At 52.4% G+C, this 24239-nt stretch overlaps 45 non-coding genes across 45 annotated transcripts; 22 read left to right on the forward strand and 23 right to left on the reverse strand.

The window, feature by feature from the left end:
• Window positions 1-4286: 4286 nt before the first annotated feature.
• Window positions 4287-4361, reverse strand: trnak-cuu (transfer RNA lysine (anticodon CUU)). Its single transcript has one exon. It is a non-coding gene; the product is annotated as a tRNA-Lys (tRNA).
• A 1403-nt stretch (window positions 4362-5764) lies between these two features.
• On the reverse strand, window positions 5765-5837 carry trnak-cuu (transfer RNA lysine (anticodon CUU)). The gene has a single exon. It is a non-coding gene; the product is annotated as a tRNA-Lys (tRNA).
• A 163-nt stretch (window positions 5838-6000) lies between these two features.
• Window positions 6001-6074, forward strand: trnan-guu (transfer RNA asparagine (anticodon GUU)). Its single transcript has one exon. It is a non-coding gene; the product is annotated as a tRNA-Asn (tRNA).
• Window positions 6075-6614: 540 nt separating this feature from the next.
• On the reverse strand, window positions 6615-6687 carry trnak-cuu (transfer RNA lysine (anticodon CUU)). Its single transcript has one exon. It is a non-coding gene; the product is annotated as a tRNA-Lys (tRNA).
• A 163-nt stretch (window positions 6688-6850) lies between these two features.
• On the forward strand, window positions 6851-6924 carry trnan-guu (transfer RNA asparagine (anticodon GUU)). The gene has a single exon. It is a non-coding gene; the product is annotated as a tRNA-Asn (tRNA).
• Window positions 6925-7458: 534 nt separating this feature from the next.
• Window positions 7459-7531, reverse strand: trnak-cuu (transfer RNA lysine (anticodon CUU)). The gene has a single exon. It is a non-coding gene; the product is annotated as a tRNA-Lys (tRNA).
• A 163-nt stretch (window positions 7532-7694) lies between these two features.
• Window positions 7695-7768, forward strand: trnan-guu (transfer RNA asparagine (anticodon GUU)). Its single transcript has one exon. It is a non-coding gene; the product is annotated as a tRNA-Asn (tRNA).
• A 536-nt stretch (window positions 7769-8304) lies between these two features.
• trnak-cuu (transfer RNA lysine (anticodon CUU)) lies at window positions 8305-8379 on the reverse strand. The gene has a single exon. It is a non-coding gene; the product is annotated as a tRNA-Lys (tRNA).
• Window positions 8380-8530: 151 nt separating this feature from the next.
• On the forward strand, window positions 8531-8604 carry trnan-guu (transfer RNA asparagine (anticodon GUU)). The gene has a single exon. It is a non-coding gene; the product is annotated as a tRNA-Asn (tRNA).
• Window positions 8605-9135: 531 nt separating this feature from the next.
• On the reverse strand, window positions 9136-9208 carry trnak-cuu (transfer RNA lysine (anticodon CUU)). Its single transcript has one exon. It is a non-coding gene; the product is annotated as a tRNA-Lys (tRNA).
• A 163-nt stretch (window positions 9209-9371) lies between these two features.
• trnan-guu (transfer RNA asparagine (anticodon GUU)) lies at window positions 9372-9445 on the forward strand. The gene has a single exon. It is a non-coding gene; the product is annotated as a tRNA-Asn (tRNA).
• A 540-nt stretch (window positions 9446-9985) lies between these two features.
• Window positions 9986-10058, reverse strand: trnak-cuu (transfer RNA lysine (anticodon CUU)). Its single transcript has one exon. It is a non-coding gene; the product is annotated as a tRNA-Lys (tRNA).
• A 163-nt stretch (window positions 10059-10221) lies between these two features.
• On the forward strand, window positions 10222-10295 carry trnan-guu (transfer RNA asparagine (anticodon GUU)). The gene has a single exon. It is a non-coding gene; the product is annotated as a tRNA-Asn (tRNA).
• Window positions 10296-10829: 534 nt separating this feature from the next.
• trnak-cuu (transfer RNA lysine (anticodon CUU)) lies at window positions 10830-10902 on the reverse strand. The gene has a single exon. It is a non-coding gene; the product is annotated as a tRNA-Lys (tRNA).
• A 163-nt stretch (window positions 10903-11065) lies between these two features.
• trnan-guu (transfer RNA asparagine (anticodon GUU)) lies at window positions 11066-11139 on the forward strand. Its single transcript has one exon. It is a non-coding gene; the product is annotated as a tRNA-Asn (tRNA).
• Window positions 11140-11675: 536 nt separating this feature from the next.
• Window positions 11676-11748, reverse strand: trnak-cuu (transfer RNA lysine (anticodon CUU)). Its single transcript has one exon. It is a non-coding gene; the product is annotated as a tRNA-Lys (tRNA).
• A 163-nt stretch (window positions 11749-11911) lies between these two features.
• trnan-guu (transfer RNA asparagine (anticodon GUU)) lies at window positions 11912-11985 on the forward strand. The gene has a single exon. It is a non-coding gene; the product is annotated as a tRNA-Asn (tRNA).
• Window positions 11986-12520: 535 nt separating this feature from the next.
• On the reverse strand, window positions 12521-12593 carry trnak-cuu (transfer RNA lysine (anticodon CUU)). Its single transcript has one exon. It is a non-coding gene; the product is annotated as a tRNA-Lys (tRNA).
• A 163-nt stretch (window positions 12594-12756) lies between these two features.
• Window positions 12757-12830, forward strand: trnan-guu (transfer RNA asparagine (anticodon GUU)). Its single transcript has one exon. It is a non-coding gene; the product is annotated as a tRNA-Asn (tRNA).
• Window positions 12831-13369: 539 nt separating this feature from the next.
• trnak-cuu (transfer RNA lysine (anticodon CUU)) lies at window positions 13370-13442 on the reverse strand. The gene has a single exon. It is a non-coding gene; the product is annotated as a tRNA-Lys (tRNA).
• A 163-nt stretch (window positions 13443-13605) lies between these two features.
• Window positions 13606-13679, forward strand: trnan-guu (transfer RNA asparagine (anticodon GUU)). The gene has a single exon. It is a non-coding gene; the product is annotated as a tRNA-Asn (tRNA).
• A 546-nt stretch (window positions 13680-14225) lies between these two features.
• Window positions 14226-14298, reverse strand: trnak-cuu (transfer RNA lysine (anticodon CUU)). Its single transcript has one exon. It is a non-coding gene; the product is annotated as a tRNA-Lys (tRNA).
• A 163-nt stretch (window positions 14299-14461) lies between these two features.
• Window positions 14462-14535, forward strand: trnan-guu (transfer RNA asparagine (anticodon GUU)). The gene has a single exon. It is a non-coding gene; the product is annotated as a tRNA-Asn (tRNA).
• Window positions 14536-15068: 533 nt separating this feature from the next.
• trnak-cuu (transfer RNA lysine (anticodon CUU)) lies at window positions 15069-15141 on the reverse strand. The gene has a single exon. It is a non-coding gene; the product is annotated as a tRNA-Lys (tRNA).
• Window positions 15142-15304: 163 nt separating this feature from the next.
• On the forward strand, window positions 15305-15378 carry trnan-auu (transfer RNA asparagine (anticodon AUU)). Its single transcript has one exon. It is a non-coding gene; the product is annotated as a tRNA-Asn (tRNA).
• Window positions 15379-15913: 535 nt separating this feature from the next.
• On the reverse strand, window positions 15914-15986 carry trnak-cuu (transfer RNA lysine (anticodon CUU)). The gene has a single exon. It is a non-coding gene; the product is annotated as a tRNA-Lys (tRNA).
• A 163-nt stretch (window positions 15987-16149) lies between these two features.
• Window positions 16150-16223, forward strand: trnan-guu (transfer RNA asparagine (anticodon GUU)). Its single transcript has one exon. It is a non-coding gene; the product is annotated as a tRNA-Asn (tRNA).
• Window positions 16224-16760: 537 nt separating this feature from the next.
• Window positions 16761-16833, reverse strand: trnak-cuu (transfer RNA lysine (anticodon CUU)). The gene has a single exon. It is a non-coding gene; the product is annotated as a tRNA-Lys (tRNA).
• A 163-nt stretch (window positions 16834-16996) lies between these two features.
• trnan-guu (transfer RNA asparagine (anticodon GUU)) lies at window positions 16997-17070 on the forward strand. Its single transcript has one exon. It is a non-coding gene; the product is annotated as a tRNA-Asn (tRNA).
• A 540-nt stretch (window positions 17071-17610) lies between these two features.
• trnak-cuu (transfer RNA lysine (anticodon CUU)) lies at window positions 17611-17683 on the reverse strand. The gene has a single exon. It is a non-coding gene; the product is annotated as a tRNA-Lys (tRNA).
• A 163-nt stretch (window positions 17684-17846) lies between these two features.
• trnan-guu (transfer RNA asparagine (anticodon GUU)) lies at window positions 17847-17920 on the forward strand. The gene has a single exon. It is a non-coding gene; the product is annotated as a tRNA-Asn (tRNA).
• Window positions 17921-18461: 541 nt separating this feature from the next.
• trnak-cuu (transfer RNA lysine (anticodon CUU)) lies at window positions 18462-18534 on the reverse strand. The gene has a single exon. It is a non-coding gene; the product is annotated as a tRNA-Lys (tRNA).
• A 163-nt stretch (window positions 18535-18697) lies between these two features.
• trnan-guu (transfer RNA asparagine (anticodon GUU)) lies at window positions 18698-18771 on the forward strand. Its single transcript has one exon. It is a non-coding gene; the product is annotated as a tRNA-Asn (tRNA).
• Window positions 18772-19313: 542 nt separating this feature from the next.
• On the reverse strand, window positions 19314-19386 carry trnak-cuu (transfer RNA lysine (anticodon CUU)). The gene has a single exon. It is a non-coding gene; the product is annotated as a tRNA-Lys (tRNA).
• Window positions 19387-19549: 163 nt separating this feature from the next.
• On the forward strand, window positions 19550-19623 carry trnan-guu (transfer RNA asparagine (anticodon GUU)). The gene has a single exon. It is a non-coding gene; the product is annotated as a tRNA-Asn (tRNA).
• Window positions 19624-20165: 542 nt separating this feature from the next.
• trnak-cuu (transfer RNA lysine (anticodon CUU)) lies at window positions 20166-20238 on the reverse strand. The gene has a single exon. It is a non-coding gene; the product is annotated as a tRNA-Lys (tRNA).
• Window positions 20239-20401: 163 nt separating this feature from the next.
• On the forward strand, window positions 20402-20475 carry trnan-guu (transfer RNA asparagine (anticodon GUU)). Its single transcript has one exon. It is a non-coding gene; the product is annotated as a tRNA-Asn (tRNA).
• Window positions 20476-21014: 539 nt separating this feature from the next.
• On the reverse strand, window positions 21015-21087 carry trnak-cuu (transfer RNA lysine (anticodon CUU)). Its single transcript has one exon. It is a non-coding gene; the product is annotated as a tRNA-Lys (tRNA).
• A 163-nt stretch (window positions 21088-21250) lies between these two features.
• trnan-guu (transfer RNA asparagine (anticodon GUU)) lies at window positions 21251-21324 on the forward strand. The gene has a single exon. It is a non-coding gene; the product is annotated as a tRNA-Asn (tRNA).
• Window positions 21325-21864: 540 nt separating this feature from the next.
• Window positions 21865-21937, reverse strand: trnak-cuu (transfer RNA lysine (anticodon CUU)). The gene has a single exon. It is a non-coding gene; the product is annotated as a tRNA-Lys (tRNA).
• A 163-nt stretch (window positions 21938-22100) lies between these two features.
• trnan-guu (transfer RNA asparagine (anticodon GUU)) lies at window positions 22101-22174 on the forward strand. The gene has a single exon. It is a non-coding gene; the product is annotated as a tRNA-Asn (tRNA).
• A 543-nt stretch (window positions 22175-22717) lies between these two features.
• Window positions 22718-22790, reverse strand: trnak-cuu (transfer RNA lysine (anticodon CUU)). Its single transcript has one exon. It is a non-coding gene; the product is annotated as a tRNA-Lys (tRNA).
• A 163-nt stretch (window positions 22791-22953) lies between these two features.
• trnan-guu (transfer RNA asparagine (anticodon GUU)) lies at window positions 22954-23027 on the forward strand. The gene has a single exon. It is a non-coding gene; the product is annotated as a tRNA-Asn (tRNA).
• Window positions 23028-23569: 542 nt separating this feature from the next.
• trnak-cuu (transfer RNA lysine (anticodon CUU)) lies at window positions 23570-23642 on the reverse strand. The gene has a single exon. It is a non-coding gene; the product is annotated as a tRNA-Lys (tRNA).
• Window positions 23643-23805: 163 nt separating this feature from the next.
• On the forward strand, window positions 23806-23879 carry trnan-guu (transfer RNA asparagine (anticodon GUU)). The gene has a single exon. It is a non-coding gene; the product is annotated as a tRNA-Asn (tRNA).
• The last annotated feature ends 360 nt before the right edge of the window (window positions 23880-24239 follow it).

Below are 24239 nucleotides of genomic sequence, written 5' to 3' on the forward strand. Positions count from 1 at the left end.
ATTTTTCACGGGTTTAAAGTACTTTCCCAAAGCTGTCAAAATGTCCTTTACATTCTTCCCTTGCTCCTCAGTTAAGTGCAGATTGTGTTTATAGATGTGCCTACATTCACTGCCCATAACCCTTCTCAGCGTCGCTGCCTTTACCTCTGCTTCTTTTTCGGATAATCCAGAAGCCAACATGAAGTCTTCAAAGTCCTCCTTGAACGTGTCCCAATTGGCAGCGACGTCCCCGGAGAGTTTCATTTCAGCCGGCGGTGGTATCGCGTTCAGGTTGGCAGCCATTTTCGTGTTAGCCTTCGCGCCGTTTATTTAGCCGATAACTAATGAGCAAAAAACTTCCGTCGCTATATTAGGAATCTCACTAACTTTCCCAAGCTTCTGACACCATGTTTGTGTGTAATGCTTGACACACAGAGTCAGGGAAACCGCTTTACCCAAGCACAGGTTTAATGGCCTGTTGCAAATACAACTGTACAACGAGAGAACATGTTGTCATGCTGTGTACTAGGTTTCTCATCAGTTACGCGAGCCACCAACAGGTGGCGCAGCTTACCTCATAACAATGTGCACTTTATTTTTCATCCCTTGGTTTTCTCATCTAATATGGAAGTTATGGATGTCAGTGGCTGTGACAAGACATGTTATGCTCTGCAATAAAAAAATAAAATAAAAAACATTGGTACAAAGCAAGCCCATTCACTTTTTTATGCTGATAAGAGAATTACAATGGTTTTTCATGTGACAAAAATGTGCGATTAAATTGCGATTAATCGCGGGTTAACTATGACAGTCGCGACATTAATCGCGATTAAATATTTTAATCGCTTGACAGCACTAATATAGAGTGCTTCGAGGTCAGCGCGAACCCAGCGGCGGCCATATTAGAAGTCAAAGGTCGCTGTGTCAGTGCATTGTTGTTGTTCAGCGAAGCAAAAAGGGGTGACAATGCCGAATACGTGTGTCGTTGTTGGCTGTAGTAGCCGGGGGGAAAAGGGTGGCAAAAGCTTCCACAGACTCCCTAAAGTCGTGACTAACCAGGGAATTGCAGCACAGGAGAAAAGCGAGCGGAGGAGACGACAGTGGCTGGCTGCCATTAACCGATCAAATTTAGGACAACTTGACTGTATCCGGATTTGTTCTGATCACTTTGTGACAGGTAGGTTAAATTGTCTTGAATTTCATAGTTACTAAAATAAATGTGATACAAACTATTATCTTTTCTATGTACTTTCAGCAATGATTAATGGATATATTTGTCACATTAGGTAGCTTATGAGTCATTCTATAATTAGTGGTACATCTCAAGTCCATGTGCTGTATTTGTCAATTTCACTAACTATTAACTTCAGCCAATGATCTTTTGTACGTTAGCACACATTTCTCTTTTATATAATACAAAAAGTCAACAAATTACATCATTTTACTCTGCAAAAATGCATATATAATACTGGAATTTGGTGTTTTTATGCTGTCCGATTTTCCAAATGTCAGGTTTGGTCTTCATATTTACATTTTAAAAAAAGGTTTTTGTTTAAAATTTTTACAAATATTTATTCATGGTAATTATTATAATATGACAAAAGTGTTTAAAAGCCTAAAATGCTTTATATTATAAATTAAATGAAGAATTTTTGTGTGCGTCCGAGAAACTTATGTCAACTGTTACCCACTGAAACCCCCCCCCCCCCCCCCCAAATCGGCAAATGGTTTGGTCCTAAGTCATGTGACCAACATCATGTGATGTCATATCGTCTTTGGTGGGAAATTTGAAGACCGTGTGGTAAGTTTTGAGTTCACCTCTTCAATATTTTCTTCAATATTTTCATCAATACTGTTGTATAGTCCTAGAGAGGGTTAATTTTCTGTCAACTGTGTTGTCAACATATTCATATAAACCTGATTTAGAAATTGTATTTACAAAGTATACAGCTAAAGATAATAAAAATATGAATTGATTAAGGTCTTGTAGTGAAAGCTCTGAGGTCTGCAGTTAGCACAACACTCTAAAAATGGCTGAAATGTCAACTGTGTTACCATCAACTGTGTTACCCATCAGCTATGACACAGTTGAGGAGGAGTATGTTTTTGTCACTTAATCTTCATATTGACAGACAAACAAACAGAATGATTTAATATGTTCAATTTGTTAAATAAGCTACGTTTCTCTGAAATTGTCTAAATATTGTTTTAACAGTTCACCTGAATTCATCAGCTTATTTGTAGTTAAATTTAAAACAATAAAAAGCTCTTTTTATCCTAAAAAGTGTCCTCTTGTTCTTCTGCCCTGTCAACTGTGTTACTCCTGTCAATTGTGTTACATTGCCTGTCAGCTGTGTTGCAAGTGTTTTTTTGTGCTATAAATCTCTTATGTGTTTGATGAACTGTAAAATAAAAGATTGGGGATTATCTCTGGATAGGGAAGTCTTGTATAAGGAGGGAGAACAACTCTAAATTTGACGTAACAAGGATTTATGTTGAAAAAAGTGTCATTCTGCATCACAGTGAACCATAAAATCCTATTTATGAAGCTCAAAATTCATATTTTCCATAACAGTTGTACAGATTAATTAAAAACATATTGTTAATGGACTTAAGCACTTTCAAACAAATGTATTTTCAAATGTGTAGTATTTTTATATATGTTTAAGATGAGATAACATTTGTCCGTAACACGGTTGACAAAATAAACAATCAAATGTTCATTTTCATTAAAATATTTTAAAAGTAATTTAAGATTAAGCTTGGCAATTAATTTGTTTAGGAACTTGAGGGTATATACCATGGAAACATATAGGTTATTTATTGAAAAAGAATACTGATATTTTGAGATTTTGCTTTACATGAAATGTACCCCTAATTATAGAATGACTCTTATGTCTACTGCAGTGCATTGCTGCATCAAATGGCATTTTAAGATCTAGGCCTAGTAATGTTTATGTACACATGCTTTAGTTCACAAAATGGACTTGGGTGAAACACTAGATAGTTCACAAGATCGATGTATGTCACATGCGACAACAAGCTGGGGTCAGCTTTCCATTCTTTCTCACTAACAGTGTATGGATCTACATTCCCAATGAAACGTACCTTCTCAGCATAACGCTCCCGTGCCTGCTTATCCAAACTTTCACAGTAGTGCTCCATCACTTCAGATGTCTAAAGTCTTAAAAAATCCAAGCTTCTAAGCCCTCAAACGCGGAAACGAATCGGTGAATGTGTACTCTATGATGTGTACTCTATGAGCGCTCTGGAGCAAGTGACTTCCAAGATGGCCGCACAGACCGCAGTATTACTATTTTTAGCATCATCTCGGAGCACTATATAAAAATGTCTCATCTTTTTCCGCTTATCCGGGGCAGGGTCGCGGAGACAGCAGTCTGAGCATGGAAACCCAAACTTCCCTTTCCCCAGACACCACGGCCAGCTCCTCGGGAAGAACACCGAGGCGTTCCCAGGCCAGCCGAGAGACATAGTCCCTCCAGCGTGTCCTGGGTCTTCCCCGGGGCCTCCTCCCAGGGGGACATGCCTGGAACACCTCCCCAGGGAGGCATCCACGAGGCATCCAAAAGTTATGCCCGAGCCACCTCAGCTGATTCCTCTCAATGTGGAGGAGCAGCGGCTCTACTCTGAGCTCCTCCCGAGTGACTGTGCTTCTCACCCTATCTTAAAAATTTGAAGCCAAAACATGGTTTTGGTCCCTGGGTGGTTCGAGCCCACCCAGGGACATGGCAGCTTTTGTCAGACACCCATGTTCCACATGAGCACTGGGCAAGTGCAAGAACAAAAGGCTGTTGCTGCCAGGGTCGTGGGCCTTGCGAAGGTGCCTCCAGCGACTGTTTTGAACCCTTGCAGTGTCCAAGGCGTTCATCCCCAAAACAATGCTCAACGACACCCCTGCCCCCCAAAAAAAAACACCACACGCACTTCCCACCCCCACAAACCGTTATTTTCTCTCTCTCTTTTTTGCTTTTAGACCAGTTGTGTGCACGCCATTTCTCAGGCCCAAATGAACATAAGTGAAAGTGACAGCTGGGCTTGGAGAAGCGCAACCGATTTGAAGCCAAAACACGACCTCCGCCACTCCTGCGGAAGTTGGAGTTCTCTCTCGCTCCTTCTTTTCCTACCTATGACTGTGCAACCTTGGCATCCCTTCCTCCTGTGTGGCACTGACTGACCTCCCAGGAGCCTGTGTTGCTCCACACAAGTGCAACAAGCAACCCAACTGTGCTTGGCTGAGACAGCCATAACTGCTGGTAGGCTCAGGATGCACCCACAAAAAGCCTCTCCGCCCAACGTGGGGCTCAAACCCACAACCCTGAAATTAAGAGTTTCATTCTCTACCGACTGAGCTAGCCAGGGGCAGAGTAACCCCCCTTTCTTTGAAAAAAGGACTGGCACTCTGGCTGCAGGCAAAACTTGGACCGGCACTCTCCAACTGCAGGGATGTGATTGGCCAAGAACAAAAAAGCAGGAAAATATAGACCCATAATGCGACACGGCAGCAGTGTGGTGTGGTATGGCGCGGCAACGACGCGGTGCGGCAACAGTGCAGCCACTACACACAGGAACCTCATTTTGACACTTTGAATGAAAAGTGCAATATGCAAACATTTAGTGCCAATTTTCATCATTGGAAAACAATTATTTTGAGGGCAAACAACTTCAAACATCAAACAATAGGTGCAGATATTAGAACAGGTGATGAGCACCCACAGTGTCATCATTTTTTTCAAAATATGCACAATAACAATGTCAGTAAGTGTAGTACAAAGTCAGGAAGTGTAACATGGACATACAAGTGAAAAAACACTAAACAATCTATCAGACACCCAGGTGCAGATAATAGAACAGTGTGCATGTGTGTGTAAGTGAGAGAGAGAGAGACTGACAACTGAAGACATCGAAGACAATGGTATGCTACGTCACACACAAGAGGAGGGTGACAGCTGCATCCATTCCAACAACAAACTGACTACTAACGCGCGTGCGTCTTTCATTACTTGACTCGGGTCACATAAAGGTTACTCTCGCGATATGCATAATGGGCTTTTTAGTGATGCAGTACCAAGGCACAGCATCACTATTGTTCTTCTGCGCGTTTCTTCTTCTTATACTTATTCATCTTCTGTACAAATTTTGTTCGTTGAATAACCCAATAACCGTACATCGCACACAGACAAGCAATATATTAAAACGTGCGGCTTGATCTGACTCGCTATGCTATTACTTTGTTCGTGATCGTATGTCAGAGTAGCCCCACCTTCTTTGAAAAAAGTACTGGCACCCTGGCTGCAGGTAAAACTTGGACCGGCACTCTCCAACTGGTTCGCCTCCGGCGACTCTTTTGAACCCTTGCAGTGTCCAAGGCGTTCGCCCCCAAAACAACGCTCAACGACACCCCTCCCTCCCCCCCCAAAAAAAAAGACCACCACACGCACTCCCCACCCCCACAAACCTTTATTTTCTCTCTCTCTTTTTTTTGCTTTTAGACCAGTTGTGTGCACGCCATTTCTCAGGCCCAAATGAACATAAGTGAACGTGACAGCCGGGCTTGGAGAAGCGCAACCGATTTGCGCACTCTCACTCCTTCTTCTTTTCCCACCTATGACTGTGCAACCTTGGCATCCCTTCCTCCTGCGTGGCACTGACTGACCTCCCAGGAGCCTGTGTTGCTCCACACAAGTGCAACAAGCAACCCAACTGTGCTTGGCTGAGACAGCCATAACCGCTGGTAGGCTCAGGATGCACCCACAAAAAGCCTCCCCGCCCAACGTGGGGCTCGAACCCACGACCCTGAGCTTAAGAGTCTCATGCTCTACCGACTGAGCTAGTCGGGCTTAGGCAGGGGCAGAGTAGCCCCGCCTTCTTTGAAAAAAGTACTGGCAACCTGGCTGCAGGCAAAACTTGGGCCGGCACTCTCCAACTGGTTCATGGCCCAACAGAGCGCATGTGGCTTTTCTGAACAGCGAGTGGGCGAGTCATGACACAGTGCAAAGGCAAGTCTCTGTGGCGCAATAGGCTAGCGCGTTCGGCTGTTAACCGAAAGGATGGTGGTTCGAGCCCACCCAGGGACGTGGCAGCTTTTGTCAGACACCCATGTTCCACATGCGCACTGGGCAAGTGCAAGAACAAAAGGCTGTTGCTGCCAGGGTCGTGGGCCTTGCGAAGGCGCCTCCGGCGACTCTTTTGAACCCTTGCAGTGTCCAAGGCGTTCGCCCCCAAAACAACGCTCAACGACACCCCTCCCTCCCCCCCCCCAAAAAAAAAGACCACCACACGCACTCCCCACCCCCACAAACATTTATTTTCTCTCTCTCTTTTTTTTGCTTTTAGACCAGTTGTGTGCACGCCATTTCTCAGGCCCAAATGAACATAAGTGAACGTGACAGCCGGGCTTGGAGAAGCGCAACCGATTTGCGCACTCTCACTCTCTCTCCTTCTTCTTTTCCCACCTATGACTGTGCAACCTTGGCATCCCTTCCTCCTGCGTGGCACTGACTGACCTCGCAGGAGCCTCTGTTGCTCCACACAAGTGCAACAAGCAACCCAACTGTGCTTGGCTGAGACAGCCATAACCGCTGGTAGGCTCAGGATGCACCCACAAAAAGCCTCCCCGCCCAACGTGGGGCTCGAACCCACGACCCTGAGATTAAGAGTCTCATGCTCTACCGACTGAGCTAGTCGGGCTTAGGCAGGGGCAGAGTAGCCCCGCCTTCTTTGAAAAAAGTACTGGCAACCTGGCTGCAGGCAAAACTTGGGCCGGCACTCTCCAACTGGTTCATGGCCCAACAGAGCGCATGTGGCTTTTCTGAACAGCGAGTGGGCGAGTCATGACACAGTGCAAAGGCAAGTCTCTGTGGCGCAATAGGCTAGCGCGTTCGGCTGTTAACCGAAAGGATGGTGGTTCGAGCCCACCCAGGGATGTGGCAACTTTTGTCAGACACCCATGCTCCACATGCGCACTGGGCAAGTGCAAGAACAAAAGGCTGTTGCTGCCAGGGTCGTGGGCCTTGCGAAGGCGCCTCCGGCAACTCTTTTGAACCCTTGCAGTGTCCAAGGCGTTCGCCCCCAAAACAACGCTCAACGACACCCCTCCCCCCCCCAAAAAAAAAGACCACCACACGCACTCCCCACCCCCACAAACCTTTATTTTCTCTCTCTCTTTTTTTGCTTTTAGACCAGTTGTGTGCACGCCATTTCTCAGGCCCAAATGAACATAAGTGAACGTGACAGCCGGGCTTGGAGAAGCGCAACCGATTTGCGCACTCTCACTCTCTCTCCTTCTTCTTTTCCCACCTATGACTGTGCAACCTTGGCATCCCTTCCTCCTGCGTGGCACTGACTGACCTCCCAGGAGCCTGTGTTGCTCCACACAAGTGCAACAAGCAACCCAACTGTGCTTGGCTGAGACAGCCATAACCGCTGGTAGGCTCAGGATGCACCCACAAAAAGCCTCCCCGCCCAACGTGGGGCTCGAACCCACGACCCTGAGATTAAGAGTCTCATGCTCTACCGACTGAGCTAGTCAGGCTTAGGCAGGGGCAGAGTAGCCCCGCCTTCTTTGAAAAAAGTACTGGCAACCTGGCTGCAGGCAAAACTTGGGCCGGCACTCTCCAACTGGTTCATGGCCCAACAGAGCGCATGTGGCTTTTCTGAACAGCGAGTGGGCGAGTCATGACACAGTGCAAAGGCAAGTCTCTGTGGCGCAATAGGCTAGCGCGTTCGGCTGTTAACCGAAAGGATGGTGGTTCGAGCCCACCCAGGGACGTGGCAACTTTTGTCAGACACCCATGCTCCACATGCGCACTGGGCAAGTGCAAGAACAAAAGGCTGTTGCTGCCAGGGTCGTGGGCCTTGCGAAGGCGCCTCCGGCAACTCTTTTGAACCCTTGCAGTGTCCAAGGCGTTCGCCCCCAAAACAACGCTCAACGACACCCCCCCCCCCCCCCCAAAAAAAAAGACCACCACACGCACTCCCCACCCCCACAAACCTTTATTTTCTCTCTCTCTTTTTTTGCTTTTAGACCAGTTGTGTGCACGCCATTTCTCAGGCCCAAATGAACATAAGTGAACGTGACAGCCGGGCTTGGAGAAGCGCAACCGATTTGCGCACTCTCACTCTCTCTCCTTCTTCTTTTCCCACCTATGACTGTGCAACCTTGGCATCCCTTCCTCCTGCGTGGCACTGACTGACCTCCCAGGAGCCTGTGTTGCTCCACACAAGTGCAACAAGCAACCCAACTGTGCTTGGCTGAGACAGCCATAACCGCTGGTAGGCTCAGGATGCACCCACAAAAAGCCTCCCCGCCCAACGTGGGGCTCGAACCCACGACCCTGAGATTAAGAGTCTCATGCTCTACCGACTGAGCTAGTCAGGGGCAGAGTAGCCCCGCCTTCTTTGAAAAAAGTACTGGCAACCTGGCTGCAGGCAAAACTTGGGCCGGCACTCTCCAACTGGTTCATGGCCCAACAGAGCGCATGTGGCTTTTCTGAACAGCGAGTGGGCGAGTCATGACACAGTGCAAAGGCAAGTCTCTGTGGCGCAATAGGCTAGCGCGTTCGGCTGTTAACCGAAAGGATGGTGGTTCGAGCCCACCCAGGGACGTGGCAACTTTTGTCAGACACCCATGCTCCACATGGGCAAGTGCAAGAACAAAAGGCTGTTGCTGCCAGGGTCGTGGGCCTTGCGAAGGCGCCTCCGGCAACTCTTTTGAACCCTTGCAGTGTCCAAGGCGTTCGCCCCCAAAACAACGCTCAACGACACCCCTCCCCCCCCCCCCAAAAAAAAAAGACCACCACACGCACTCCCCACCCCCACAAACCTTTATTTTCTCTCTCTCTTTTTTTGCTTTTAGACCAGTTGTGTGCACGCCATTTCTCAGGCCCAAATGAACATAAGTGAACGTGACAGCCGGGCTTGGAGAAGCGCAACCGATTTGCGCACTCTCACTCTCTCTCCTTCTTCTTTTCCCACCTATGACTGTGCAACCTTGGCATCCCTTCCTCCTGCGTGGCACTGACTGACCTCCCAGGAGCCTGTGTTGCTCCACACAAGTGCAACAAGCAACCCAACTGTGCTTGGCTGAGACAGCCATAACCGCTGGTAGGCTCAGGATGCACCCACAAAAAGCCTCCCCGCCCAACGTGGGGCTCAAACCCACGACCCTGAGATTAAGAGTCTCATGCTCTACCGACTGAGCTAGTCAGGCTTAGGCAGGGGCAGAGTAGCCCCGCCTTCTTTGAAAAAAGTACTGGCAACCTGGCTGCAGGCAAAACTTGGGCCGGCACTCTCCAACTGGTTCATGGCCCAACAGAGCGCATGTGGCTTTTCTGAACAGCGAGTGGGCGAGTCATGACACAGTGCAAAGGCAAGTCTCTGTGGCGCAATAGGCTAGCGCGTTCGGCTGTTAACCGAAAGGATGGTGGTTCGAGCCCACCCAGGGACGTGGCAACTTTTGTCAGACACCCATGCTCCACATGCGCACTGGGCAAGTGCAAGAACAAAAGGCTGTTGCTGCCAGGGTCGTGGGCCTTGCGAAGGCGCCTCCGGCAACTCTTTTGAACCCTTGCAGTGTCCAAGGCGTTCGCCCCCAAAACAACGCTCAACGACACCCCTCCCCCCCCAAAAAAAAAAAAAAAAGACCACCACACGCACTCCCCACCCCCACAAACCTTTATTTTCTCTCTCTCTTTTTTTGCTTTTAGACCAGTTGTGTGCACGCCATTTCTCAGGCCCAAATGAACATAAGTGAACGTGACAGCCGGGCTTGGAGAAGCGCAACCGATTTGCGCACTCTCACTCTCTCTCCTTCTTCTTTTCCCACCTATGACTGTGCAACCTTGGCATCCCTTCCTCCTGCGTGGCACTGACTGACCTCCCAGGAGCCTGTGTTGCTCCACACAAGTGCAACAAGCAACCCAACTGTGCTTGGCTGAGACAGCCATAACCGCTGGTAGGCTCAGGATGCACCCACAAAAAGCCTCCCCGCCCAACGTGGGGCTCGAACCCACGACCCTGAGATTAAGAGTCTCATGCTCTACCGACTGAGCTAGTCAGGCTTAGGCAGGGGCAGAGTAGCCCCGCCTTCTTTGAAAAAAGTACTGGCAACCTGGCTGCAGGCAAAACTTGGGCCGGCACTCTCCAACTGGTTCATGGCCCAACAGAGCGCATGTGGCTTTTCTGAACAGCGAGTGGGCGAGTCATGACACAGTGCAAAGGCAAGTCTCTGTGGCGCAATAGGCTAGCGCGTTCGGCTGTTAACCGAAAGGATGGTGGTTCGAGCCCACCCAGGGACGTGGCAACTTTCGTCAGACACCCATGCTCCACATGCGCACTGGGCAAGAACAAAAGGCTGTTGCTGCCAGGGTCGTGGGCCTTGCGAAGGCGCCTCCGGCAACTCTTTTGAACCCTTGCAGTGTCCAAGGCGTTCGCCCCCAAAACAACGCTCAACGACCCCCCCCCCCCCCCCCCAAAAAAAAAAAAAGACAACCACACGCACTCCCCACCCCCACAAACCTTTATTTTCTCTCTCTCTTTTTTTGCTTTTAGACCAGTTGTGTGCACGCCATTTCTCAGGCCCAAATGAACATAAGTGAACGTGACAGCCGGGCTTGGAGAAGCGCAACCGATTTGCGCACTCTCACTCTCTCTCCTTCTTCTTTTCCCACCTATGACTGTGCAACCTTGGCATCCCTTCCTCCTGCGTGGCACTGACTGACCTCCCAGGAGCCTGTGTTGCTCCACACAAGTGCAACAAGCAACCCAACTGTGCTTGGCTGAGACAGCCATAACCGCTGGTAGGCTCAGGATGCACCCACAAAAAGCCTCCCCGCCCAACGTGGGGCTCGAACCCACGACCCTGAGATTAAGAGTCTCATGCTCTACCGACTGAGCTAGTCGGGCTTAGGCAGGGGCAGAGTAGCCCCGCCTTCTTTGAAAAAAGTACTGGCAACCTGGCTGCAGGCAAAACTTGGGCCGGCACTCTCCAACTGGTTCATGGCCCAACAGAGCGCATGTGGCTTTTCTGAACAGCGAGTGGGCGAGTCATGGCACAGTGCAAAGGCAAGTCTCTGTGGCGCAATAGGCTAGCGCGTTCGGCTGTTAACCGAAAGGATGGTGGTTCGAGCCCACCCAGGGATGTGGCAACTTTTGTCAGACACCCATGCTCCACATGCGCACTGGGCAAGTGCAAGAACAAAAGGCTGTTGCTGCCAGGGTCGTGGGCCTTGCGAAGGCGCCTCCGGCAACTCTTTTGAACCCTTGCAGTGTCCAAGGCGTTCGCCCCCAAAACAACGCTCAACGACACCCCTCCCCCCCCCCCAAAAAAAAAGACCACCACACGCACTCCCCACCCCCACAAACCTTTATTTTCTCTCTCTCTTTTTTTGCTTTTAGACCAGTTGTGTGCACGCCATTTCTCAGGCCCAAATGAACATAAGTGAACGTGACAGCCGGGCTTGGAGAAGCGCAACCGATTTGCGCACTCTCACTCTCTCTCCTTCTTCTTTTCCCACCTATGACTGTGCAACCTTGGCATCCCTTCCTCCTGCGTGGCACTGACTGACCTCCCAGGAGCCTGTGTTGCTCCACACAAGTGCAACAAGCAACCCAACTGTGCTTGGCTGAGACAGCCATAACCGCTGGTAGGCTCAGGATGCACCCACAAAAAGCCTCCCCGCCCAACGTGGGGCTCTAACCCACGACCCTGAGATTAAGAGTCTCATGCTCTACCGACTGAGCTAGTCGGGCTTAGGCAGGGGCAGAGTAGCCCCGCCTTCTTTGAAAAAAGTACTGGCAACCTGGCTGCAGGCAAAACTTGGGCCGGCACTCTCCAACTGGTTCATGGCCCAACAGAGCGCATGTGGCTTTTCTGAACAGCGAGTGGGCGAGTCATGACACAGTGCAAAGGCAAGTCTCTGTGGCGCAATAGGCTAGCGCGTTCGGCTGTTAACCGAAAGGATGGTGGTTCGAGCCCACCCAGGGACGTGGCAACTTTTGTCAGACACCCATGTTCCACATGCGCACTGGGCAAGTGCAAGAACAAAAGGCTGTTGCTGCCAGGGTCGTGGGCCTTGCGAAGGCGCCTCCGGCAACTCTTTTGAACCCTTGCAGTGTCCAAGGCGTTCGCCCCCAAAACAACGCTCAACGACACCCCTCCCCCCCCCAAAAAAAAAAGACCACCACACGCACTCCCCACCCCCACAAACCTTTATTTTCTCTCTCTCTTTTTTTGCTTTTAGACCAGTTGAGGGCACGCCATTTCTCAGGCCCAAATGAACATAAGTGAACGTGACAGCCGGGCTTGGAGAAGCGCAACCGATTTGCGCACTCTCACTCTCTCTCCTTCTTCTTTTCCCACCTATGACTGTGCAACCTTGGCATCCCTTCCTCCTGCGTGGCACTGACTGACCTCCCAGGAGCCTGTGTTGCTCCACACAAGTGCAACAAGCAACCCAACTGTGCTTGGCTGAGACAGCCATAACCGCTGGTAGGCTCAGGATGCACCCACAAAAAGCCTCCCCGCCCAACGTGGGGCTCGAACCCACGACCCTGAGATTAAGAGTCTCATGCTCTAACGACTGAGCTAGTCGGGCTTAGGCAGGGGCAGAGTAGCCCCGCCTTCTTTGAAAAAAGTACTGGCAACCTGGCTGCAGGCAAAACTTGGGCCGGCACTCTCCAACTGGTTCATGGCCCAACAGAGCGCATGTGGCTTTTCTGAACAGCGAGTGGGCGAGTCATGACACAGTGCAAAGGCAAGTCTCTGTGGCGCAATAGGCTAGCGCGTTCGGCTGTTAACCGAAAGGATGGTGGTTCGAGCCCACCCAGGGACGTGGCAACTTTTGTCAGACACCCATGCTCCACATGCGCACTGGGCAAGTGCAAGAACAAAAGGCTGTTGCTGCCAGGGTCGTGGGCCTTGCGAAGGCGCCTCCGGCAACTCTTTTGAACCCTTGCAGTGTCCAAGGCATTCGCCCCCAAAACAACGCTCAACGACACCCCTCCCCCCCCCCCCAAAAAAAAAAAGACCACCACACGCACTCCCCACCCCCACAAACCTTTATTTTCTCTCTCTCTTTTTTTGCTTTTAGACCAGTTGTGTGCACGCCATTTCTCAGGCCCAAATGAACATAAGTGAACGTGACAGCCGGGCTTGGAGAAGCGCAACCGATTTGCGCACTCTCACTCTCTCTCCTTCTTCTTTTCCCACCTATGACTGTGCAACCTTGGCATCCCTTCCTCCTGCGTGGCACTGACTGACCTCCCAGGAGCCTGTGTTGCTCCACACAAGTGCAACAAGCAACCCAACTGTGCTTGGCTGAGACAGCCATAACCGCTGGTAGGCTCAGGATGCACCCACAAAAAGCCTCCCCGCCCAACGTGGGGCTCGAACCCACGACCCTGAGATTAAGAGTCACATGCTCTACCGACTGAGCTAGTCAGGCTTAGGCAGGGGCAGAGTAGCCCCGCCTTCTTTGAAAAAAGTACTGGCAACCTGGCTGCAGGCAAAACTTGGGCCGGCACTCTCCAACTGGTTCATGGCCCAACAGAGCGCATGTGGCTTTTCTGAACAGCGAGTGGGCGAGTCATGACACAGTGCAAAGGCAAGTCTCTGTGGCGCAATAGGCTAGCGCGTTCGGCTGTTAACCGAAAGGATGGTGGTTCGAGCCCACCCAGGGACGTGGCAACTTTTGTCAGACACCCATGCTCCACATGCGCACTGGGCAAGTGCAAGAACAAAAGGCTGTTGCTGCCAGGGTCGTGGGCCTTGCGAAGGCGCCTCCGGCAACTCTTTTGAACCCTTGCAGTGTCCAAGGCGTTCGCCCCCAAAACAACGCTCAACGACACCCCTCCCCCCCCCCCCCCCCCAAAAAAAAAAAAAGACCACCACACGCACTCCCCACCCCCACAAACCTTTATTTTCTCTCTCTCTTTTTTTGCTTTTAGACCAGTTGTGTGCACGCCATTTCTCAGGCCCAAATGAACATAAGTGAACGTGACAGCCGGGCTTGAAGAAGCGCAACCGATTTGCGCACTCTCACTCTCTCTCCTTCTTCTTTTCCCACCTATGACTGTGCAACCTTGGCATCCCTTCCTCCTGCGTGGCACTGACTGACCTCCCAGGAGCCTGTGTTGCTCCACACAAGTGCAACAAGCAACCCAACTGTGCTTGGCTGAGACAGCCATAACCGCTGGTAGGCTCAGGATGCACCCACAAAAAGCCTCCCCGCCCAACGTGGGGCTCGAACCCACGACCCTGAGATTAAGAGTCTCATGCTCTACCGACTGAGCTAGTCAGGCTTAGGCAGGGGCAGAGTAGCCCCGCCTTCTTTGAAAAAAGTACTGGCAACCTGGCTGCAGGCAAAACTTGGGCCGGCACTCTCCAACTGGTTCATGGCCCAACAGAGCGCATGTGGCTTTTCTGAACAGCGAGTGGGCGAGTCATGACAGAGTGCAAAGGCAAGTCTCTGTGGCGCAATAGGCTAGCGCGTTCGGCTGTTAACCGAAAGGATGGTGGTTCGAGCCCACCCAGGGACGTGGCAACTTTTGTCAGACACCCATGCTCCACATGCGCACTGGGCAAGTGCAAGAACAAAAGGCTGTTGCTGCCAGGGTCGTGGGCCTTGCGAAGGCGCCTCCGGCAACTCTTTTGAACCCTTGCAGTGTCCAAGGCGTTCGCCCCCAAAACAACGCTCAACGACACCCCTCCCCCCCCCCAAAAAAAAAAAAAGACCACCACACGCACTCCCCACCCCCACAAACCTTTATTTTCTCTCTCTCTTTTTTTGCTTTTAGACCAGTTGTGTGCACGCCATTTCTCAGGCCCAAATGAACATAAGTGAACGTGACAGCCGGGCTTGGAGAAGCGCAACCGATTTGCGCACTCTCACTCTCTCTCCTTTTCCCACCTATGACTGTGCAACCTTGGCATCCCTTCCTCCTGCGTGGCACTGACTGACCTCCCAGGAGCCTGTGTTGCTCCACACAAGTGCAACAAGCAACCCAACTGTGCTTGGCTGAGACAGCCATAACCGCTGGTAGGCTCAGGATGCACCCACAAAAAGCCTCCCCGCCCAACGTGGGGCTCGAACCCACGACCCTGAGATTAAGAGTCTCATGCTCTACCGACTGAGCTAGTCAGGCTTAGGCAGGGGCAGAGTAGCCCCGCCTTCTTTGAAAAAAGTACTGGCAACCTGGCTGCAGGCAAAACTTGGGCCGGCACTCTCCAACTGGTTCATGGCCCAACAGAGCGCATGTGGCTTTTCTGAACAGCGAGTGGGCGAGTCATGACACAGTGCAAAGGCAAGTCTCTGTGGCGCAATAGGCTAGCACGTTCGGCTATTAACCGAAAGGATGGTGGTTCGAGCCCACCCAGGGACGTGGCAACTTTTGTCAGACACCCATGCTCCACATGCGCACTGGGCAAGTGCAAGAACAAAAGGCTGTTGCTGCCAGGGTCGTGGGCCTTGCGAAGGCGCCTCCGGCAACTCTTTTGAACCCTTGCAGTGTCCAAGGCGTTCGCCCCCAAAACAACGCTCAACGACACCCCTCCCCCCCCCCCAAAAAAAAGACCACCACACGCACTCCCCACCCCCACAAACCTTTATTTTCTCTCTCTCTTTTTTTGCTTTTAGACCAGTTGTGTGCACGCCATTTCTCAGGCCCAAATGAACATAAGTGAACGTGACAGCCGGGCTTGGAGAAGCGCAACCGATTTGCGCACTCTCACTCTCTCTCCTTCTTCTTTTCCCACCTATGACTGTGCAACCTTGGCATCCCTTCCTCCTGCGTGGCACTGACTGACCTCCCAGGAGCCTGTGTTGCTCCACACAAGTGCAACAAGCAACCCAACTGTGCTTGGCTGAGACAGCCATAACCGCTGGTAGGCTCAGGATGCACCCACAAAAAGCCTCCCCGCCCAACGTGGGGCTCGAAACCACGACCCTGAGATTAAGAGTCTCATGCTCTACCGACTGAGCTAGTCAGGCTTAGGCAGGGGCAGAGTAGCCCCGCCTTCTTTGAAAAAAGTACTGGCAACCTGGCTGCAGGCAAAACTTGGGCCGGCACTCTCCAACTGGTTCATGGCCCAACAGAGCGCATGTGGCTTTTCTGAACAGCGAGTGGGCGAGTCATGACACAGTGCAAAGGCAAGTCTCTGTGGCACAATAGGCTAGCGCGTTCGGCTGTTAACCGAAAGGATGGTGGTTCGAGCCCACCCAGGGACGTGGCAACTTTTGTCAGACACCCATGCTCCACATGCGCACTGGGCAAGTGCAAGAACAAAAGGCTGTTGCTGCCAGGGTCGTGGGCCTTGCGAAGGCGCCTCCGGCAACTCTTTTGAACCCTTGCAGTGTCCAAGGCGTTCGCCCCCAAAACAACGCTCAACGACACCCCTCCCCCCCCCCCCAAAAAAAAAGACCACCACACGCACTCCCCACCCCCACAAACCTTTATTTTCTCTCTCTCTTTTTTTGCTTTTAGACCAGTTGTGTGCACGCCATTTCTCAGGCCCAAATGAACATAAGTGAACGTGACAGCCGGGCTTGGAGAAGCGCAACCGATTTGCGCACTCTCACTCTCTCTCCTTCTTCTTTTCCCACCTATGACTGTGCAACCTTGGCATCCCTTCCTCCTGCGTGGCACTGACTGACCTCCCAGGAGCCTGTGTTGCTCCACACAAGTGCAACAAGCAACCCAACTGTGCTTGGCTGAGACAGCCATAACCGCTGGTAGGCTCAGGATGCACCCACAAAAAGCCTCCCCGCCCAACGTGGGGCTCGAACCCACGACCCTGAGATTAAGAGTCACATGCTCTACCGACTGAGCTAGTCAGGCTTAGGCAGGGGCAGAGTAGCCCCGCCTTCTTTGAAAAAAGTACTGGCAACCTGGCTGCAGGCAAAACTTGGGCCGGCACTCTCCAACTGGTTCATGGCCCAACAGAGCGCATGTGGCTTTTCTGAACAGCGAGTGGGCGAGTCATGACACAGTGCAAAGGCAAGTCTCTGTGGCGCAATAGGCTAGCGCGTTCGGCTGTTAACCGAAAGGATGGTGGTTCGAGCCCACCCAGGGACGTGGCAACTTTTGTCAGACACCCATGCTCCACATGCGCACTGGGCAAGTGCAAGAACAAAAGGCTGTTGCTGCCAGGGTCGTGGGCCTTGCGAAGGCGCCTCCGGCAACTCTTTTGAACCCTTGCAGTGTCCAAGGCGTTCGCCCCCAAAACAACGCTCAACGACACCCCTCCCCCCCCAAAAAAAAAAAAAAAAGACCACCACACGCACTCCCCACCCCCACAAACCTTTATTTTCTCTCTCTCTTTTTTTGCTTTTAGACCAGTTGTGTGCACGCCATTTCTCAGGCCCAAATGAACATAAGTGAACGTGACAGCCGGGCTTGGAGAAGCGCAACCGATTTGCGCACTCTCACTCTCTCTCCTTCTTCTTTTCCCACCTATGACTGTGCAACCTTGGCATCCCTTCCTCCTGCGTGGCACTGACTGACCTCCCAGGAGCCTGTGTTGCTCCACACAAGTGCAACAAGCAACCCAACTGTGCTTGGCTGAGACAGCCATAACCGCTGGTAGGCTCAGGATGCACCCACAAAAAGCCTCCCCGCCCAACGTGGGGCTCGAACCCACGACCCTGAGATTAAGAGTCTCATGCTCTACCGACTGAGCTAGTCAGGCTTAGGCAGGGGCAGAGTAGCCCCGCCTTCTTTGAAAAAAGTACTGGCAACCTGGCTGCAGGCAAAACTTGGGCCGGCACTCTCCAACTGGTTCATGGCCCAACAGAGCGCATGTGGCTTTTCTGAACAGCGAGTGGGCGAGTCATGACACAGTGCAAAGGCAAGTCTCTGTGGCGCAATAGGCTAGCGCGTTCGGCTGTTAACCGAAAGGATGGTGGTTCGAGCCCACCCAGGGACGTGGCAACTTTTGTCAGACACCCATGCTCCACATGCGCACTGGGCAAGTGCAAGAACAAAAGGCTGTTGCTGCCAGGGTCGTGGGCCTTGCGAAGGCGCCTCCGGCAACTCTTTTGAACCCTTGCTGTGTCCAAGGCGTTCGCCCCCAAAACAACGCTCAACGACACCCCTCCCCCCCCCCCAAAAAAAAAAAAAAGACCACCACACGCACTCCCCACCCCCACAAACCTTTATTTTCTCTCTCTCTTTTTTTGCTTTTAGACCAGTTGTGTGCACGCCATTTCTCAGGCCCAAATGAACATAAGTGAACGTGACAGCCGGGCTTGGAGAAGCGCAACCGATTTGCGCACTCTCACTCTCTCTCCTTCTTCTTTTCCCACCTATGACTGTGCAACCTTGGCATCCCTTCCTCCTGCGTGGCACTGACTGACCTCCCAGGAGCCTGTGTTGCTCCACACAAGTGCAACAAGCAACCCAACTGTGCTTGGCTGAGACAGCCATAACCGCTGGTAGGCTCAGGATGCACCCACAAAAAGCCTCCCCGCCCAACGTGGGGCTCGAAACCACGACCCTGAGATTAAGAGTCTCATGCTCTACCGACTGAGCTAGTCAGGCTTAGGCAGGGGCAGAGTAGCCCCGCCTTCTTTGAAAAAAGTACTGGCAACCTGGCTGCAGGCAAAACTTGGGCCGGCACTCTCCAACTGGTTCATGGCCCAACAGAGCGCATGTGGCTTTTCTGAACAGCGAGTGGGCGAGTCATGACACAGTGCAAAGGCAAGTCTCTGTGGCGCAATAGGCTAGCGCGTTCGGCTGTTAACCGAAAGGATGGTGGTTCGAGCCCACCCAGGGACGTGGCAACTTTTGTCAGACACCCATGCTCCACATGCGCACTGGGCAAGTGCAAGAACAAAAGGCTGTTGCTGCCAGGGTCGTGGGCCTTGCGAAGGCGCCTCCGGCAACTCTTTTGAACCCTTGCAGTGTCCAAGGCGTTCGCCCCCAAAACAACGCTCAACGACACCCCTCCCCCCCCCCCCCCAAAAAAAAAAAAGACCACCACACGCACTCCCCACCCCCACAAACCTTTATTTTCTCTCTCTCTTTTTTTGCTTTTAGACCAGTTGTGTGCACGCCATTTCTCAGGCCCAAATGAACATAAGTGAACGTGACAGCCGGGCTTGGAGAAGCGCAACCGATTTGCGCACTCTCACTCTCTCTCCTTCTTCTTTTCCCACCTATGACTGTGCAACCTTGGCATCCCTTCCTCCTGCGTGGCACTGACTGACCTCCCAGGAGCCTGTGTTGCTCCACACAAGTGCAACAAGCAACCCAACTGTGCTTGGCTGAGACAGCCATAACCGCTGGTAGGCTCAGGATGCACCCACAAAAAGCCTCCCCGCCCAACGTGGGGCTCGAACCCACGACCCTGAGATTAAGAGTCTCATGCTCTACCGACTGAGCTAGTCAGGCTTAGGCAGGGGCAGAGTAGCCCCGCCTTCTTTGAAAAAAGTACTGGCAACCTGGCTGCAGGCAAAACTTGGGCCGGCACTCTCCAACTGGTTCATGGCCCAACAGAGCGCATGTGGCTTTTCTGAACAGCGAGTGGGCGAGTCATGACACAGTGCAAAGGCAAGTCTCTGTGGCGCAATAGGCTAGCGCGTTCGGCTGTTAACCGAAAGGATGGTGGTTCGAGCCCACCCAGGGACGTGGCAACTTTTGTCAGACACCCATGCTCCACATGCGCACTGGGCAAGTGCAAGAACAAAAGGCTGTTGCTGCCAGGGTCGTGGGCCTTGCGAAGGCGCCTCCGGCAACTCTTTTGAACCCTTGCAGTGTCCAAGGCGTTCGCCCCCAAAACAACGCTCAACGACACCCCTCCCCCCCCCCCCCAAAAAAAAAAAAAGACCACCACACGCACTCCCCACCCCCACAAACCTTTATTTTCTCTCTCTCTTTTTTTGCTTTTAGACCAGTTGTGTGCACGCCATTTCTCAGGCCCAAATGAACATAAGTGAACGTGACAGCCGGGCTTGGAGAAGCGCAACCGATTTGCGCACTCTCACTCTCTCTCCTTCTTCTTTTCCCACCTATGACTGTGCAACCTTGGCATCCCTTCCTCCTGCGTGGCACTGACTGACCTCCCAGGAGCCTGTGTTGCTCCACACAAGTGCAACAAGCAACCCAACTGTGCTTGGCTGAGACAGCCATAACCGCTGGTAGGCTCAGGATGCACCCACAAAAAGCCTCCCCGCCCAACGTGGGGCTCGAACCCACGACCCTGAGATTAAGAGTCTCATGCTCTACCGACTGAGCTAGTCAAGCTTAGGCAGGGGCAGAGTAGCCCCGCCTTCTTTGAAAAAAGTACTGGCAACCTGGCTGCAGGCAAAACTTGGGCCGGCACTCTCCAACTGGTTCATGGCCCAACAGAGCGCATGTGGCTTTTCTGAACAGCGAGTGGGCGAGTCATGACACAGTGCAAAGGCAAGTCTCTGTGGCGCAATAGGCTAGCGCGTTCGGCTGTTAACCGAAAGGATGGTGGTTCGAGCCCACCCAGGGACGTGGCAACTTTTGTCAGACACCCATGCTCCACATGCGCACTGGGCAAGTGCAAGAACAAAAGGCTGTTGCTGCCAGGGTCGTGGGCCTTGCGAAGGCGCCTCCGGCAACTCTTTTGAACCCTTGCAGTGTCCAAGGCGTTCGCCCCCAAAACAACGCTCAACGACACCCCTCCCCCCCCCCCAAAAAAAAAAAAGACCACCACACGCACTCCCCACCCCCACAAACCTTTATTTTCTCTCTCTCTTTTTTTGCTTTTAGACCAGTTGTGTGCACGCCATTTCTCAGGCCCAAATGAACATAAGTGAACGTGACAGCCGGGCTTGGAGAAGCGCAACCGATTTGCGCACTCTCACTCTCTCTCCTTCTTCTTTTCCCACCTATGACTGTGCAACCTTGGCATCCCTTCCTCCTGCGTGGCACTGACTGACCTCCCAGGAGCCTGTGTTGCTCCACACAAGTGCAACAAGCAACCCAACTGTGCTTGGCTGAGACAGCCATAACCGCTGGTAGGCTCAGGATGCACCCACAAAAAGCCTCCCCGCCCAACGTGGGGCTCGAACCCACGACCCTGAGATTAAGAGTCTCATGCTCTACCGACTGAGCTAGTCAGGCTTAGGCAGGGGCAGAGTAGCCCCGCCTTCTTTGAAAAAAGTACTGGCAACCTGGCTGCAGGCAAAACTTGGGCCGGCACTCTCCAACTGGTTCATGGCCCAACAGAGCGCATGTGGCTTTTCTGAACAGCGAGTGGGCGAGTCATGACACAGTGCAAAGGCAAGTCTCTGTGGCGCAATAGGCTAGCGCGTTCGGCTGTTAACCGAAAGGATGGTGGTTCGAGCCCACCCAGGGACGTGGCAACTTTTGTCAGACACCCATGCTCCACATGCGCACTGGGCAAGTGCAAGAACAAAAGGCTGTTGCTGCCAGGGTCGTGGGCCTTGCGAAGGCGCCTCCGGCAACTCTTTTGAACCCTTGCAGTGTCCAAGGCGTTCGCCCCCAAAACAACGCTCAACGACACCCCTCCCCCCCCCCCAAAAAAAAAAAAAGACCACCACACGCACTCCCCACCCCCACAAACCTTTATTTTCTCTCTCTCTTTTTTTGCTTTTAGACCAGTTGTGTGCACGCCATTTCTCAGGCCCAAATGAACATAAGTGAACGTGACAGCCGGGCTTGGAGAAGCGCAACCGATTTGCGCACTCTCACTCTCTCTCCTTCTTCTTTTCCCACCTATGACTGTGCAACCTTGGCATCCCTTCCTCCTGCGTGGCACTGACTGACCTCCCAGGAGCCTGTGTTGCTCCACACAAGTGCAACAAGCAACCCAACTGTGCTTGGCTGAGACAGCCATAACCGCTGGTAGGCTCAGGATGCACCCACAAAAAGCCTCCCCGCCCAACGTGGGGCTCGAACCCACGACCCTGAGATTAAGAGTCTCATGCTCTACCGACTGAGCTAGTCAGGCTTAGGCAGGGGCAGAGTAGCCCCGCCTTCTTTGAAAAAAGTACTGGCAACCTGGCTGCAGGCAAAACTTGGGCCGGCACTCTCCAACTGGTTCATGGCCCAACAGAGCGCATGTGGCTTTTCTGAACAGCGAGTGGGCGAGTCATGACACAGTGCAAAGGCAAGTCTCTGTGGCGCAATAGGCTAGCGCGTTCGGCTGTTAACCGAAAGGATGGTGGTTCGAGCCCACCCAGGGACGTGGCAACTTTTGTCAGACACCCATGCTCCACATGCGCACTGGGCAAGTGCAAGAACAAAAGGCTGTTGCTGCCAGGGTCGTGGGCCTTGCGAAGGCGCCTCCGGCAACTCTTTTGAACCCTTGCAGTGTCCAAGGCGTTCGCCCCCAAAACAACGCTCAACGACACCCCTCCCCCCCCCCCCCCAAAAAAAAAAAAAGACCACCACACGCACTCCCCACCCCCACAAACCTTTATTTTCTCTCTCTCTTTTTTTGCTTTTAGACCAGTTGTGTGCACGCCATTTCTCAGGCCCAAATGAACATAAGTGAACGTGACAGCCGGGCTTGGAGAAGCGCAACCGATTTGCGCACTCTCACTCTCTCTCCTTCTTCTTTTCCCACCTATGACTGTGCAACCTTGGCATCCCTTCCTCCTGCGTGGCACTGACTGACCTCCCAGGAGCCTGTGTTGCTCCACACAAGTGCAACAAGCAACCCAACTGTGCTTGGCTGAGACAGCCATAACCGCTGGTAGGCTCAGGATGCACCCACAAAAAGCCTCCCCGCCCAACGTGGGGCTCGAACCCACGACCCTGAGATTAAGAGTCTCATGCTCTACCGACTGAGCTAGTCAGGCTTAGGCAGGGGCAGAGTAGCCCCGCCTTCTTTGAAAAAAGTACTGGCAACCTGGCTGCAGGCAAAACTTGGGCCGGCACTCTCCAACTGGTTCATGGCCCAACAGAGCGCATGTGGCTTTTCTGAACAGCGAGTGGGCGAGTCATGACACAGTGCAAAGGCAAGTCTCTGTGGCGCAATAGGCTAGCGCGTTCGGCTGTTAACCGAAAGGATGGTGGTTCGAGCCCACCCAGGGACGTGGCAACTTTTGTCAGACACCCATGCTCCACATGCGCACTGGGCAAGTGCAAGAACAAAAGGCTGTTGCTGCCAGGGTCGTGGGCCTTGCGAAGGCGCCTCCGGCAACTCTTTTGAACCCTTGCAGTGTCCAAGGCGTTCGCCCCCAAAACAACGCTCAACGACACCCCTCCCCCCCCCCCCCAAAAAAAAAAAAAGACCACCACACGCACTCCCCACCCCCACAAACCTTTATTTTCTCTCTCTCTTTTTTTGCTTTTAGACCAGTTGTGTGCACGCCATTTCTCAGGCCCAAATGAACATAAGTGAACGTGACAGCCGGGCTTGGAGAAGCGCAACCGATTTGCGCACTCTCACTCTCTCTCCTTCTTCTTTTCCCACCTATGACTGTGCAACCTTGGCATCCCTTCCTCCTGCGTGGCACTGACTGACCTCCCAGGAGCCTGTGTTGCTCCACACAAGTGCAACAAGCAACCCAACTGTGCTTGGCTGAGACAGCCATAACCGCTGGTAGGCTCAGGATGCACCCACAAAAAGCCTCCCCGCCCAACGTGGGGCTCGAACCCACGACCCTGAGATTAAGAGTCTCATGCTCTACCGACTGAGCTAGTCAGGCTTAGGCAGGGGCAGAGTAGCCCCGCCTTCTTTGAAAAAAGTACTGGCAACCTGGCTGCAGGCAAAACTTGGGCCGGCACTCTCCAACTGGTTCATGGCCCAACAGAGCGCATGTGGCTTTTCTGAACAGCGAGTGGGCGAGTCATGACACAGTGCAAAGGCAAGTCTCTGTGGCGCAATAGGCTAGCGCGTTCGGCTGTTAACCGAAAGGATGGTGGTTCGAGCCCACCCAGGGACGTGGCAACTTTTGTCAGACACCCATGCTCCACATGCGCACTGGGCAAGTGCAAGAACAAAAGGCTGTTGCTGCCAGGGTCGTGGGCCTTGCGAAGGCGCCTCCGGCAACTCTTTTGAACCCTTGCAGTGTCCAAGGCGTTCGCCCCCAAAACAACGCTCAACGACACCCCTCCCCCCCCCCCCCCAAAAAAAAAAAAGACCACCACACGCACTCCCCACCCCCACAAACCTTTATTTTCTCTCTCTCTTTTTTTGCTTTTAGACCAGTTGTGTGCACGCCATTTCTCAGGCCCAAATGAACATAAGTGAACGTGACAGCCGGGCTTGGAGAAGCGCAACCGATTTGCGCACTCTCACTCTC

Source organism: Neoarius graeffei, chromosome 1 (genome assembly GCF_027579695.1).
Source record: "Neoarius graeffei isolate fNeoGra1 chromosome 1, fNeoGra1.pri, whole genome shotgun sequence".
NCBI lineage: Eukaryota > Metazoa > Chordata > Actinopteri > Siluriformes > Ariidae > Neoarius > Neoarius graeffei.